The following is a 17,086-nucleotide window of genomic DNA, read 5'->3' as shown; positions in this document are numbered from 1 at the left end:
CATGAATAGCTAATTAAGTGAACGATTGACTGGCTGACTACCTGTCTAACTGGCTGGCTGACTGACTAACCAACCAATTGGTTTACTGTCTAACGAACTAAATGACTAACTGAATAACCAAACAATTTAAGAGACTGACTATCCAACTGACTAAATGAGTGACTGACTTACTATGTACCATACCAATCAACGAACCAACAACTAATAAACTGACTGACTAACCTACAAACTGACTAATTTACTGACTATGTTTGTAAAGTACTGCATGACTGACTAGCGAAGTAAGAAAGAAACTATAAGAAGGAAAAAGGCTGCCATCTTGTTCAGTGGGCGTTAACGAGAGAATGTTTCCCATTTGTTTATTGTAGAACACTTCAATTCCCAGTGTGATCCGACACTTATATAGGCCTTTAAATAATAAAGATCTGATGCCACTCATCCAGTGTATATTCATTTCGACAAGTACTGTAGATCCCCAGTTGTCCCATCTTTTTCATTGTTACATAATCTGCCATATATAAAGACCCGTTTTCCAGTATGTGCTTTCTATAACGGCCATACAATCCGTGGCGACGCTGTGAGCCACGACTGCATCCTTTGAGTTACAGCGAACACCAGATAATCCCCCGCAGTAATACTACAGAGGAGCCGCGCAGCATGTGGCAATTGTGAGTCATAATAATCATAGTAATATTGAGCCTTTTCAATCACAAAAAAGTCTTTCTTTATCAATTGTGTCACAAGAGATATTTGTCTTGTTTACAATGAAGGCCTGGCATTGATTCATGGTGAAGTGACAATTATTTTGAGTCGAGTCGGCAAATATTGAATTTAACAACACCCTTTTATCTCATAGGTCAACGGGAAGGAGCTTTTTCAACATACAGTACATTTGAGCCTGTTTCACTACATACGTCTCACAAAACGGAATGAACTTTTCTTTAGCTTTTGCAGAAACACTTATTCCAAAAAGAAGCAGCGGCATCAACAAGGAGTATTGTTAGATAAACATATCAAAATTGAGTATTTCTATCTTTATACAGGGAGAATCTCTTTGCGTTGCATTGGATTGTGACTAATCTATGAAAAATGCTGACAGCAAGCATTAGTGGGTGGGGGGTGGGGGGGGATTTGTTCCACTCAGCTGAATGAGTTCGACATAGAGTGGGAGCAGCATAACACAATGACCTCCCACTTTACAGCTGCTGCGTTGCATAAAGGGATTTGATGCTTGTGACAGAGGGAGGAGACGGCGGAAGGGAGGGGACAGCTTTTCCTTACAACAACAACAACAACAACAGTTGCAACACTTGCCCAATCCAATGAGAGCCAATGTATTGTATTGTATTGATGTGAATAGCTGCATGTTCTGTAAATAAGTGTCTTTTTGATCATTGTGTGCATACAATATATTCTTTACCTCAACGCTGCAAAGTGTGAGATGCCTAACTGATTTTCATTGTTCCTGAGACAGTGACAATACAGTTCTATTCTATTCTATTCTATTCACTTTACAAAATGATAATGCTCAGTTTCGATTGCATACTAGGAAAAATCACATTTATCTACCGTCATTAGCTCTACCATCATTTTTTTTGACTATCATTTTTTTACAGCACTTGTCCCCAAATGCTTCATCGCCCCATCAAACCATTCATATAACACTTGTTCTCACGGTCATGGATGATCGATAGCCTATTCCAGTAAAGCTTTGGCAACAAAAGCGCATACCTTGGACTGGTCGCTAGCCCATCGAAGGGCACAGATAGATAAAATATCAATATAAAGTCTTCATTTAACCGAAGAAGCATAAAGTCCTTGAGAAAATTTATGTTGCAACTGTCTCTTGTAAATGGAGCAAAAATGCACTACAACTGGCCGCAATAAGTACCATGTTATTATATTAAAAAACAGAAACTTGGCATTTATATGTAGAGGTTCAGATAAACAGTAAATACAACAATCTGCCACGAGACAAAGAGGTGTGAGGCTGAGACGGGATGCAGGAAGAGATAGGACAGAGAGAGAGAGAGAGAGAGAGAGAGAGAGAGAGAGAGAAGGAAGGCTAGAGTACAAAAAAAAGGAGAGAAAAATGAGACATCAAAGATGAAACATGAGACATGATGACATGACACATCAGACATAATATATGATAAAACATGATGAAACAGTAGACGTGATAAGACACGACAAGAGACCATGAGACACAATAAGACACGATGACATGAAAGAAGAAAGAAAAAAAAACAAGAGCCATAAAACATGAGGCCAGGAGACATGAACCATGAGAAATAAACCAGGATCAATAACAAGACACAATGAAACATAAAACATTTGATGACATGATACATAATAAGATGGCATGAAATATTAGACATAAAACATGAGACAGGATGACATGAGAAAGGAGACATGACACAAGAAACATGGTGACATGATAAATGATAGCATGACAAATGAAACAGACTTGAGACACGAAACGTAAGATGAGGCAGGACGACATGAAACATAGGAAGAAATGATGTCACGTGACATGATAAGCCACGATGAAATGAGGCGAAACATGAAACATCAAACTTGACGCACGAGACTAGTGGAGAAAGTGGCGTCTTACACAAGAAACGGCCGAGGAACTCAGAAACGAATTTAACGTCTAAATAGGCCTCTGCATTTAATGAGGATCCCCCTTCCCCTCGACTGAAGGTTTCAGGAAACGCAGCACGCTTGTTTTTTTTCTTTTTGCATAATCCTGCTGAAAAGTCATTTTCTTGGGGGGGATAGAGTCCCATGTGACGGGAATAATCAATACAATTAAAGAGCGTGCGGCTGCCAAAAAAGAAAAAGGGAGCTAATTAGGACTCATCACGACGAAGAAATGTGTTTAACAAGAGGTGGAGCATAGTACTTGAGCAACTCTTAAATAAGAGTGCTTTTTGGCTGTGATTGAAGGTATTGCAGGTACTAATAAATCCATCATAATATTGGACTTGTTACAATTACAGTCAGGCAAGCACATTACAGACATAAAAAAAAAAAAAAAAATGAAACTTGAGACATGAGAGCTGAAACGTGAATGATGAGACAGGGGAATGACACATGAGATATGAAATTGGCCCCTTTCAAATAAACTGATTAAAAAAAAAATAAAAAAAACACAATACATGAGACATGAAACAGGAGACAGTATATATGAAAAATGAGTCAGGAAAAATGAAACTTGAGCCACAAGACCTGAAATATGAGACATCCTAAGACAGGAGAAATATGAAACATGAGACTGGAAAAGATGAAGCAGGAGATCGGAGACAGGACACATGACAAATGAGACATGAAAAAAATCATAATAAAAGGAAAATATGAGCACAAGACATGAAACACCATAATACATTATGTTTACAGTAAGTATGGCTTGTTACTGTATTGTAAGGCACTGCTCATAAATATGTCCCTGTTACAATCTCAGTGAGTTAGAATGCACATTATCGTATGTAAGTAATTTAGCTAATTCAAAATGAAATCATCAGTATCTGCTTACAGATTATTTTCCATCTGCGCAGCCACAAAAGGTCACTTGCCAAGAAAGGCCAACGTGTCATTTCAAACGGGTGACTGAAATGCCACTTACAGTAAACACAAACACACACACACACACACACACACACACACAAGAGACACGAATAATAATATGGTCATTATTGGTTGGAGCTACAGTAATAAACTCGTTGGACAAAACTATTGGGACCTCAACTCCTCAGTATGCATCAAAGTGTTCATTCTGATTGCGCTTGAGTTTTTTTTTTTTTTTTGCATGTACTATATTGTATTCTATTCTATGTATTCATGAAGAAGGACTGGCAACAAGCACGGATGCCAGCGAGATGCCAGCATACCCTACGTGGGCGAGCATTAAAAGGATGACTCTTTTGGTTGGTTTTTGATTGATTCTCTTTTGCTTTTTTAATAGCTTTATTAATGTCTTTCCTTCACCAGCCGAATCATCAAACTCCGACAAAAACGGAGGATTTCGTCATTTTAACATCATAATATGAATAGTGGTTGACTTCTTTTCACACTTTTAGGAGAAGTAGGATTGTCCCCAAAAAATGTAAAATAGGATTGAAGACTTAAAATTGTTGAACGTGTGTGTATTAAGGACAAGGTATAGAAAACGGATGAATGGAAAGAAATGCGGTAAGAACCAAATGAAGGTGGACCCAGCGTCCTGGAATAGTCCGCTACTTGACTGCGGGAGGAATGTGTCGACACAAAGCGTTCCCTCCTTCCACTTTCCTCAAGACATATTGCAAAATATTTGAAAGGCTGAGCTGTGCGAGATAAAAAGATGAAATCACCCACACAAGCTGAAGCAGACGAGGAGGCCGCCGTTCGTGATCAGTGGCTCGTCTCCTCGTCTTGACCGACTGCTCCTTTGTTTCCGTCAGTGACTGCGTGTGTGTGTGTGTGTGTGCTCTCCTGGGAAGAGTTCATGCTGCACAATGTCCACTGGCTACTATGTATATATATATATATATATATATATATATATATGAAAAAAACTCATCAGGCTTGCAGCCACACCAGGCAACATCATTAGCAGCTCTCCTCGTTGCAACTGCGAGTCAAAGTGGATTAGCAGAAGGTTCAGTTTTGTTTTTTTCTCCCTTATTCAGTCCTCTGAGAGGTCCAGCGAAGCAACGTTGACTGGCAAACGGGCTTCAGGGCAGAGTGTGTACTGGTGCTGGTGCACGATGCTTGATAAAGAAGGAAAATGAACTGCTGTGGATGCCGCTTGGAATCCACGTGTTTGTATCGAGGTTAGTCTCGCTAGCTTTGGCTATTCCGATCACCGCTAGTCTTAAAATATTCGTAGCATGGTGAGCGTGGGACTGGGGGCGATGAAGGAGGGCTGCGGCACAAAGTCAAGCTCAATCTTCATTGCCAAAATATTATGTCCAATATTGCGCAGGCAACAATATTCACTCTTAGAGTGAGTTGTATTTAAAAAAAAAAAAAAAAATCCTATTTGTTTCTCTGCCAGTCTGTTGAAATATGCCTTTATGTTATTATATTATGTTATGTATGAGTGGCACAGAAAAGGTTAAGGACCACTGCACTGTGCTGAAGCAATATCAGTGACAGTCATTAATTAATCAACTTCAATTCAACTTTCATCAAATTATATTCAACTAAACTACAAACAATCTCTTCTTCTTTTCTCGCATTAGTTTTTTCCCCATTGAAAATCTACAACTACAAGAGAAGAAACGAGTTTATCAGGGAGAAAGATGCTGCATAATTCATCGGGGGGGAAATGAAACGTAGGGAGGAAAAGAAGAAAAATTGTTTCTTATTAACTTTTCACACAATAAAATCAGCTTAATATTAGCCAACATACGGACGGGAGAAGGTGGTGGAAAGAATAATTAGGGGGCATTCAGTTGAGGGTGACGAGACAAGAAAAGGATAAAAAAAATAAAAATAAAAGCTTGGTTCATTTGCCCATCTGTCTATCTTTTAATACACATCATAGCAGAGCTTACTCCCTTCGGTCTCCTCCTTAGCAGGTAAAATTCGTGCTTTGTTGGGTTTAAGTTTGGGGATTGGTGTTGTGTTCTATCTATCTATCTATCTATCTATCTATCTATCTATCTATCTATCTATCTATCTATCTATCTATCTATCTATCTATCTATCTATCTATCTATCTATCTATCTATCTATCTATCTATCCATAAACCAACCATCCATCCATCCATCTCTGACAGTGGTGTAGAGACGCAGAGATGATTAAGACATCTCGTCATGAAACGTGACAACGCTGACGGCTGCAGAGGCCGCAATGTCAAATTTGATGGAGCCCTCCAGCATGTACACACACACACACACACACACACACACACACACAGGAATAGCTAGGGATGCCTATTGAAGCCCTACACAAAGTTTTATTTAACATAGACAGAAATGAGTTGCTCTCGGTGCTTCTCAATCGATTTCATTAGGCCCGCAGAGAGGGAGTCCGTATTGGATGCCGGCACACTGTAAAGCATCCAATATATCGATCGGCAAAGGGCTCTATGGTATGGCTTTAATCTCACGCCGCATATTCAGTGGCTTAATTCAGCCTACGATAAACGATTTTGTTGCCGTACGAGGGAAAGACGCTATTAGACTGTAACCCTGAGGTTGCAATCTGTAAAGCATGCTGCTGAGTGTGTAAAATGAATGTGTAAAGTCAGAAACTAAGTCCTAAGGTAGAATCATCCAGGCCCCATTTTTTGGTCGGGCCATAAACGGGATGCACCATTGAGAGGAAAACCTCACATGCAAAAGTGTAGATGATTCCCAACCACTGTGTGGCAGCACCTATGTGTGCTCTGAGAGATCATCAGCTGTGCCGCAGGGAATTATCCAATTTACTTCATTGGTCTGGAAATTATACATATAATGTATCATTGTTCATCTATCTATCTATCTATCTATCTATCTATCTATCTATCTATCTATATATCTATCTGTCTATCTATCTATCTATCTATCTATCTATGCCATCGATGTATAGTGACAGGCAAAACACTTAAAGGCTCTTCCACTAGATGGCAGAAGTTACAATTAACCTCTGTCTCCACTTGTTGCCATTCAGACAACATTATAATAGTTTCATTTTTTTCATTTTTCATTTTTAGTGTGGGGACGTCAATTACGCGTGGCTTTTCAGTCCCTATTCCAAGGAAATAATAATAAATAAATAAAGGTTGGAACAATTTTAAAAAATGCAGTGTGAAACCCATAGTGTAGTGTCGTGGAGTGTAGTATAGTACAATTCTTGATCCTTGGGCTGTTTTGTTGTTAAGACACCTGAAAAGTGTTTCAAAATGGTAAATAATGTAATTTAAGAAAACGTCTCCTTTAAGAAAAGCATCATTCGTCCTCCACGGTTAATTCAATTAGCGCGGCAGCGGTGACTAATGCGGTCGATCTGTAATGCAAAAAGTGCAAACTGCTCTCTGCGAGAATGAAATAGTGTGAGCGTGTGGTCCTGCAATCGTGTCGTTAGCCATCCTCCACCACCAGATGAAGAAGCATGCTTCCTGCCTTCATCTGGCTAAAGATGAATAATACGAAGACTAATAAAGGCTATCGTGAAATAATAAACATGTCACTCATTTCTAGAAGCCTTTTAGGCAGCTACTCGGGGGGGGGGGGGGGGGAAATGGCTGGTGGATCGCTCTAAGAAATAGCACTGCGAGCTGGAATTCTCAAATTTAGCATTGGGATCATGACTATTCTTTTGTTGTAGTCGTCGAGCCGTGACGTGAGGTAATTTGGATTATAATCGGGCCTCGGGGCAGAAGAAAAACAACACGCACGGCAATGGGAATTAGCATAAAATGGAATTGATGAAGAAAAATGGAGGGGATCCTTACAGGTGAAGTGGAAGGAACTGCTTCCACTCCTCCGGCTCTTTTTTTTATTTTATATTGGAGATGTGTCTGCGGGAAAGTTCCTCCTCAACAAATTCATCCAAGCGTGACTTGTGCACTGTGCACTGGGTTTCCTGCAAAATACGCTCACAAAGATGGAAGCCTTGAATTATTCAAAATCTCTATCCTGTCTTGTCCCCGTAACATTAAGCTTCATCAATCAACGCCTCAGTCAGGAGATCGGGGTCTGACTTTCTGGAACACTTCTGTGTGGATGTTCCCTCCCACATCCCAAGGAGAATTTGAGGTTCGGAGAAGATTTAAGTTGTCCGTAGGTGTGAATGTGAGTTTGAATGGTTGTTTGTCTATATGTACGCTGCGATTGACTGGCAACCAGCCCAGTGTTGATCCCACTTCTCACCCACGACCCTACTGATGACAAGCACTGTAGAAAAGGGATGAATGTACAACGGATAATGTAGAATCTACATTACATATTGTAGATGATGTTAGTGGCTACACTGTGGATGTAGTTATATAAATAGATGGGGACTAATATAGATAAATCATTTCTGCGATTGACTGGCGACTAGTCCAGGGTGGAGCCTCGCTTCTGTCGCCAAAAGTCAGCTGGACTTCAGCTTCCTGCTAAACTATTGAGGACAAGTTCTATTAAAATGGATGGATGCGCCCTGTGATTTTTGGCAACCAGTCTAGTGTTGATCCCGCTTCTCTCACCAAAAGTCAGCTGTGATAGGTTTCATCTCACCCACCACCCTAATGATGATGACCGGTATAGAAAATTGATGGATGGATGGATGATAATAATCCCTGCGATTTAATGGTGATCGGTCTAGGATGTGCCCCACTTCTCTCGCCAACAGTCAGCTGTGATAGGCTCCATCTGACCGGCGACCCAAATTATGACAAGGACTATAACAAATACATTGATGGATAGATAATAACAATAATCCCTGCGATCAGTCTGGGGTGCACCCCGCTTCTCTCGCCAACGCTCAGATGTGATACGATCCAGCTCACCCGCAAATTTGGCAAAGCATTATGAAAAAGGATGGATGGATAGATAATAACAATATTCCCTGCAATTGACTGACGATGAGTATAGGGTGTTCCTCGCTTCTCTCGCCACAAAAATTAGCTGAGATAGGATCCAGCTGATGTGCGAATTTAATGAGGACAAGCAGATTAGACTATGGATGATCATTGATCCTTGAAGTGAGGTCATGTGGATCATAAAAGGCCAAAAACAAGCACGGCATCATACATTAGCATAAAATGAATTAACGCAGGAGGTGAAGAGAAAAAAAGAAAGAAAAAAAAAAGGCCGCACATTCGCTCTACTTCATGCCAACTGGGTGCCGCAACACATCAGCATCACGCAGCCCGCAGCCTGGAGGGGTGTCGGCTGGGACCACGGATTAAAATAAATATGCGATAAAAGGTTTTTTGGGCCCAGAAACAAGACAGGACAAATGTTAACTAAAAGCAGGGTTAGTGGATTGATTTGGATTGTAAAATAAAAAGAAACACAAACTGAAAAGCAGCGCGTTCAATACATTGATCTGTGATTAATTAAGGGAGCAGTCGGGCACATAGAGGGCAGCGATGCCCATTTGATCCTGTCCACTTTTGCCTGTTGCCAAGCTAATGTAGCACACATACGCATGCTAAACCATGTGCTTCGCCGCCTCCACGGCACCACGATGCACTAATGGGTGAGAGGATGTTGCCTTCATGCGCCCTCGAGCCCAGAGCCATGCTTGTCATGCCCTCTTCTCCCATGCGGGGAGAGATACGGTCAGGGTACATGTTGCTAAACGTGGCACAAGCTTATCAAAGCCTGGCAAATGTGCAAGTGGAATAACATTAACGGAACGAAAAGGGTTAATATAATACTGTTTATTAAAGGAGCGGGGATGCTGGCAACCTATTTAGACTGCGGTGTGTGGGAAGGGATATACAATCTTTCAAAAAATATTTGGATAAAGTAGGTCGGGTTTTTCCTCTGCCAACAGAAGAGGTTAATTAGCATTTTTATTTGCGACTTCAAAACAATCGAGCCAATTGTCCGTGCATTGTTCAATTGTGAAATATATAACATTTCATAATAATATATACAATACACAATATTTGATGACATTTATATGATAGAAAACATCAATTACAGTGGTGCTTCTCCATTGAAATGAATGGAAATGCCATTAATGTGTTCCATCCTCCCCCCCAAAAAATATTGTTGTAACGTGTATTTTAATGAGGAAAAATAGCACTCTATAATATTGTACTTTATAGAAACATGTGGTAATGTCACAATTCAATTAAAAGAATTAAATCCATGTTGTCCCATTTTGTGGTTGTTTTAAATACACAAGGTGTAATTTGTTTAGTTTGACCGTAAATTTGAACTGGGAGTGGCTTTAAACATCTTGAAGCCTCTTTTTTTTTTTTTTTTTTTAATTGTGGTCACTCGTATTTCAAGGCACCGCTGTATTGTTTAGATTATTTATCAATTTAATAAATGTATCATTAATAATGCCATCCATCCATCCATTTTCTGAGCCGCTTCTCCTCACTAGGGTCGCGGGCGTGCTGGAGCCTATCCCAGCTGTCATCGGGCAGGAGGCGGGGTACACCCTGAACTGGTTGCCAGCCAATCGCAGGGCACATAGAAACTAACAACAATTTGCACTCACAGTCATGCCTACGGGCAATTTAGAGTCTCCAATTAATGCATGTTTTTGGGATGTGGGAGGAAACCGGAGTGCCCGGAGAAAACCCACGCAGGCACGGGGAGAACATGCAAACTCCACACAGGTGGGGACGGGGATTGAACCCCGCACCTCAGAACTGTGAGGCTGACGCTCTAACCAGTCGGCCACCGTGCCGCCTCATTAATAATGCATTTTTATTTATTTAAAACATAATTTAATGACATTCTTATCTATTTAATACCTCACAAGACCTCAGTTAAATTGTCATCCATGGAACTTCAACAGAATTAACTCTGACCAATGGTTAGCACGTCTGCCTCACACACTTGATGGATAGCAGCGTCCCCTTTGGAAGCGTTAAAGCCCAGTAGAACTTAACTTTCAAAAAATGGCCACTGTGTCATGGCGACACGAGCCCTGGAGTCATTACACTACGAAATACGACCAAAAATATATAGCGGTAGAGTACGAGGTGTTATAGACAGCGAAAGTTACAGGCCACAAGTTGGAGGAAGCGGATCAGCCCCGAAGCCAAGTGGCGCCGCTGGCAACCACCAGGAGAAATGAGTTCACGTCTTGACCCGGCACAGCAATCCCATTACAGTGCCCTTATTGGATCGGGTGTGTGCTGCGTAAGGAGAGCATTAGAGCACTTAAGTGTGCTCGGAAATCCATTTGTGATTCTGCTCTTGGTTTGCAGACACCGCAAGGCTGATGCGAGGAGTATGAGATCAGCTGGCGTGGTAGTGTATATTTGTGTGCCCAAATAAGTGATCCGTATCGTACCGTACCACTGGTTTTACATCAACCGCAGTGCCTAAAGTGTGGAGCTAAACATGCCTCAGTATGTTGAGCCGTCATGTTTCTTTTTGACTGTTCCATATTCATGGCCAAGAAGTGTTTTCATCCAAATATTTACAGTAATCATGACTTTACCACCGACCTATGCTAATGCAGTAATAGACTACAGTGGCTTCCATTTATGTACAAATGTAGGTTACAGTGAGCCCCTGCTGTATTCACATTTTGCTTTTCATGAATTGGCATTTTACTCTGAGGAACCTAACCGCAGCTATTTGCTGAAACACTCTCGGTTTGCGGTTCTCTGCGTGTTTTTGTGCTTTTTTAAAATGCCCTAAGATGCCACAAAATGGTGCCAAAGGTAATTGTTGTCAAGAAAGTATGTTGAAGTGATACATCTCGACTGTTCTTTGTATGTCGGGAAGGAGCTAAGTCTATCTTATAGGTTGTTGGCAAAAATTGGATTCTTTGCTGCATGTTTTTGCTCTGCATTTGGTCAAAATTAAATGATCTATAAGCCATTCATTTTGAAAGGTAATGTCGTCAGATGAGTTTTTAATTATATTCAAGTGTCTTGGGATCATAGTTTGTGGTAGATTTACAGTTTAAACTAGTAATATACAGTAGTAGGCAATTGTAAAAAAAATTTTTAGGGATGGTCAACGACTCATGGTTGACTTGCGTTTTTTTTTATAGACTATTACTACTCTGTGAAAAAAATCTGATATTTCTGGCCCCATTTTGTGCATCAGAGACACAGGTGTGTGTGTCAGTCTGTGTCTGTGAAGTGATTTTGGGGGAAGTTGCAAACTCCTCTTTAAGACATATAGTTAGTGATTGACTATGGCACATTGCCACTTACCTACAAATTCAAATGTCGTTGCTGTCTACAGAGCAAAAGAACAGAGCGTGAGCTACACTACATCCATTATGTTCAGCAATTCCTCCAGGCAGGATTACTCTACTCTTTGCAAAAATGTGTATGGAAACAGGAGTTCAGAATATTCCAAGAGAGATTCTCCAACTCCGTGATTAATTGATTGCTCATTCACTTTCTCCATCAAGGAAACGTGGTTCGAATCTGCATCCCTATTAGTTGCACAGCGTCACCCCATTTATTTTACAGCCCCAAACCGTACGTACCATAGTAAACTGCCCTGGACTGCTTAGTGGAAACTCCAAGCCATGTATAGCTCAGTCAATTAACACCATTACTGAACATACAGCTTTTTAGTCTTGTACGCACGCTGGGGAATGGCAGCCAAGGAGAGCTAATTCATAGAATTGTAAGTGGCGTGCAGAAAGGAGTGGATCAATAGCTCTCTTGTGTGCACATTTCCAGAGGACCGGTTAACACGGGTTAGTGTATGCAAATTCAGGGCAAACAATTCAGCAGCACCTCGCAATCACTTCACATTCTCACCTTAAAAGCTCTTTGGCAAATTGACAAGCCAATGATGTTTACGGTCAACCATTTATGGTTTAATTTGTCTTAAACACAGGTCAGACTGGGGCTATTTTGTGGAGATTGGATTTATTGGGTGGGGAATGTCGCAGTGGAGTAAAATATATTCTCCAATAACATACATGCAAAAATGAAATCAAATCTCAAATACCCCATAACACTTTATACCTTTGCTCATCCTGGCCCCTCTACTGTGGGGCCAGTGTTGACTACGGCTTTTGTTACCCTGGCAACCGGGTGCGGAGCTTGGGGGTTGCGATGAAGCGAGTATGCTCCTGCTTGCGGAAAATGGACACCCGAAAAGACACTTCAAGCGTGGATTGAATTTGCACTCATTGAGGCAGCACTTTATTACATAGCCGCGGAATGTGATGCATGCAGCCAAAAAACAAACAGAATACACTTTGTTGGCATAAACTGTATGTGTTTAAAAATAAGTATTGTGTATCCATTGACCCCAAATGATTAAATGACCACATCAAAGGTTAGAATAGCAACACGGCCCACCATTTGGATGAATGGACGTGCCCTCTGATTGAATGGCAATAAGTGTACGGTGGACCCCACTTCGCTAAGCAAAAGTCACCAGAGGGGAACCAGCTTCTCTCACCAAGAGTCTGCTGGGCTAGGTTTCTGCTCACCTGTGATCCTAATGAGAATACTGTAAGTGGTATAGAAAATGGATGGATGGATATTCTTCATGATTGACCAGCAACCGGTCCCGGGTGGACCCCACTTCTCTCGCCTAAAGTCAGCAGAGAAAGGCTCCAGCACACCCGCAACCCAGTGAAGATAAGCAGTGTAGAAAATGGATGGATGGATGTTTCCTGTGATTGAGTGGCAACCCACGTCTACCTGGATCCCACTTCTCTCACCAAGAGTCTGCTGAGCTAGGCTCCAGCTCATCAGAGACCCTCCTGAGGAGCAGCAGAAAAGAAAATGGATGGACGTGCCATGTGATTGAATGGCAACTATTTCAGGGTGGACTCGGACCGGTCCAGGGTTGACCCGACTTCTCTCACCAAAAGTCAGATGGCATGAGTTCCAGCTCACTTGAGACCCTAATGAGGATAAGTAGTACAGACAATGGATGGATGGATGTGATTGACTGGTGACCGGTCAAGGGTGAACCCCACTTCTTTCCCCAAATCATATGGGATAGGCTCCATCTCACACTATAGTGAACGGATTTATGGATTATCCCAATGCATTCGAGTGTGTGGAAGTAAAACCTACTGCAGTATATGAGTTTTGAGCTATTCTCACTGTTGAAAACAATACAAAAACACACCGTTATCAGCAAAAAAAAGTTGCAGTACCTGAGAAAGTAATTTTACGGGAGAATAATTTTTAAGATCCGGGGGCCGTCCTCAGGGGCATCAAAAATGAGCCACTAAATTGAGAGAGTAATGGCCCGCAACTGCCAATGAGCGTCCACACAGCCGGTGACCTATATTTTAAAAGCACCACCAGAGCTACACCACAGCGGAAAATGTTAAGCGTTGGCCAACACTTTCTCCATCTTATAAACTGCGCAAAAAAAAACAAAAAAGATGCCACTTCAGTTACACTCAACTCAAGCATGTCGCTGGAATTAAATTACGAGGGTCCGCAACAATTGCCAGGCAAACGAACTATCAAATCACTTCATTTCGCAGCAAAAAAGACTCCAGAGGATGCTGAGATATGTCGACAGTAAAAAGACTGTCGGGAAATAACACTCATCTCGGTCCTAAATCTTGTCGTCGTGTAGTGCTCCAGGTGTGATGTACACAATCCATTTTCATAGTGTATAGCCGCTCACGTGGCAGCGAGCATGCGATAACAATAAATCAATACCAGAAAGGGGGGAAAAACCTACGATCTGGAGGCAGCCATTTTTCTTCATTCAGTTTGAAGCATGGCACCCATCTCCCCTCACCTCCCACCCGCAACCCCTTTTACCAGCATATTAGAAGAAGGTCCCCTGTGTGATGGCGCATCAATGCAGACAGTGAAATACTGCTGACAGCTGTGTTGCTACAGCAGAATGCAGAAAAAAACAAAGGCTGAGCAGCCTGAGGAAAGCGCGGGCCGAGTGCGGCTATTTGAACGGCTGCCATGCACGGAGACCAAAACTAATAACAGAAGCGTTCAGGACCTTTTTGTCACACAGGTAGAGCGAAGGCCGAATAAATTTGCCGGTTTGGTTGTCGGATTGACTTGGAGGGCAACTACTAAAAAAAAAAAAAAAAAAAAAAAAAAGAAAAGCACAACTAAGGCACAAATGTGATGCACATGTGTACAAACGACAGACGAACAGATCGATCGATCGATCGATCGATAGATAGATAGATAGATAGATAGATAGATAGATAGATAGATAGATAGATAGATAGATAGATAGATAGATAGATAGATAGATAGATAGATAGATAGATAGATAGATAGATGGCCAAGTCAATCTCCAAATTTAAACCCTAGTGAGCATGCAAGTGTCTGCTAAAAAGGAGATTGGAGGGATCAAAAAAACAACAATAACTGAGAGATGCTGCTGTGAAAGCCTGGAAAAGACTCATGAAAGAAAAATGGAAATGTTTGGTGACAGTTTTGCTCAGGTTATTGCAACTAATATGTCTATTTTAAGTCTCTCTGTTCCATTACTTTTGCTCATATCAAATGTGGACTTCTGTTACAAAAAAATGTTATCTTACAGTTGTGCAGTGTACCGCATTTTACTACGGGTGTCTTAAAATTTGGTTACGTTCTTTAGAATCTATATTATAGACACCTCTCATCACAGTAAAACTACAGCCACCATGGGCGGAATATGTAATAAATGTTGACTGTCAATTCATATTCAATATTACAGCTACACCGAAGGGTTACGTGGGAACAAAAGGACTCAGGTGGCATTTCAGTGTCTTTCCATTGCTGACGTAATGAGAGTTGCTGTGTGTATACTAGTATAGGCAATAGTGTCACTGCTGTCATCGGGCAGGTTTATTGGGGGAAGTAAGAAAGGGGCAGCCATGCTGGAACTGAAGTCTGACAGTTCTACTTGAAAAGGTCATGCCACGGTTAGGCCCCTCACTCATGAGAAGATAAAACTGAGACGTATCCTGCCACAACATTAGGTCCACGATGCACAATCTATAGATAAAATACTTTGTATAACCGCATGAATGGAAGTCATAATCAGTTCCTAGGTAGAGATGATTACTATGCAAAAGGTGAGTAGCTAAGTAGTTTGTTTACACTCTTCATTCTTAAGTGTAAAGAGAAGTGAACCACTGTAAAAACACTAAAACAGTCTACCTTCACTATTAGAACAAGTGAGGCTGTGTATGGTGACGGAGTGTTTCTGCTTAGAATGAGAATCCGCTTACTTGGCATGACTTCCTGTGTCATCAAAATTTGGCACCATGCGCCACCCACAAGAAATGACAAAACCTCAAAAGTTTGAAAATGTGTCATGGTCCATCTTTCTAGTAGCCTATGCGCAATTCAAATTTGCTAGCAATGGGACAAAGTCTCTGGAACGAGTTCATCTTTTTTGCTTTGGCAATGTCCAGATTACCAATCGTTCTAACTAGTGGTTAGTGATGTATTTTAAGACAGTTGTACTTTGTAATAGGCACATGTTCCTCGAGTTTATTTTATTAACTATGAAATGATCCCAAACTTTGGACGTTCTGTGTCTTTTACGCACACTTTCCTCCTGGCTCACGCTTACTGCTCTGCAGTGACAAATAATCACTGCAACATAAGTACGATACAAAAATCCATGATGTTTATTCTGTACGTAATTTGAATTCTGTAGTAATTGGATAGAATCTCTCGGATAAATTCTTTCTTAAAGGGCCCCTGGAACTGTCCAGAATGACCCTAAAATGGCTGCTTCATAAGAAAAACGGCTGACTTCTAAGGCATGGGTCCTTGAGAGTTTTTTGTGGGTCTGCTCATGATAGACAGGCGTAGTGAATTTCATGTTGCCAAGTGAAACTGGCTTCGGGGCTCAATTTTCAAACATGGGGCGGGGTTACCTTATTTAGCTGCACTGCAGAAAGATGGAAAAAAAAGAACAAACAAAAAAGTCACTGATGCTGTGAGTGTGCCAGTATGTAAGTGTGAATGTAGACTTCTTATCAGTCAAGCATCACCGCTTCCTCGTGTTCTCCAAGGCTCCCCCAACCTCCCGTGAGACGTTCTTCCATCCAATCCGAGCACAACAACAAGACTCCTCTTCACATCTGGGAAGTCTGCATCAACAACTCTCTCAGTTCACTGCCTCTTCAACCTCTAAGTGGACCAAAAATGTGTGTTCTAATCTGAAGTAATTCGGAGTATACAGAAGGCGACAGAAGGGAACATTCACTCTTTTTTTTTTTTTTTGCAGAACTAAGCACATCTCACACTCCACTTGCCCCCCCCCCCCCCGTATCTCCAAAAAATTGAGATACGAGCACCAATTGGTGGCAGCGAACTCATCTCGACTCACTTCACAACAAGCAGCAGTTTGGCACAGAGCAAACAATTGTTCAGAAAAGAGACTTTAAGCTGTTTATTGCAAAGTCCCTTAGCTTAATGCTAACACACAATGCAAAACACTACTGACGGGCTAACGAAACTAGCATCAATGTTGTAGTAGTTATCACCCTTTTAGCAAAAAACATTTGCGTGTT

General features: G+C 41.3%; 1 protein-coding gene across 1 annotated transcript in view; it reads right to left on the bottom strand.

Moving 5' to 3' along the window:
* Window positions 1-17,086, bottom strand: part of kif5ab (kinesin family member 5A, b) — a 63,262-nt gene that overhangs the window by 44,026 nt on the left and 2,150 nt on the right. The window lies entirely within an intron of this gene.

This window comes from Phyllopteryx taeniolatus, chromosome 9, assembly GCF_024500385.1.
Source record: "Phyllopteryx taeniolatus isolate TA_2022b chromosome 9, UOR_Ptae_1.2, whole genome shotgun sequence".
NCBI lineage: Eukaryota > Metazoa > Chordata > Actinopteri > Syngnathiformes > Syngnathidae > Phyllopteryx > Phyllopteryx taeniolatus.
The sequence above is the reverse complement of the archived record's forward strand: the minus strand, read 5'-3'. Positions and strand labels throughout refer to the sequence as shown.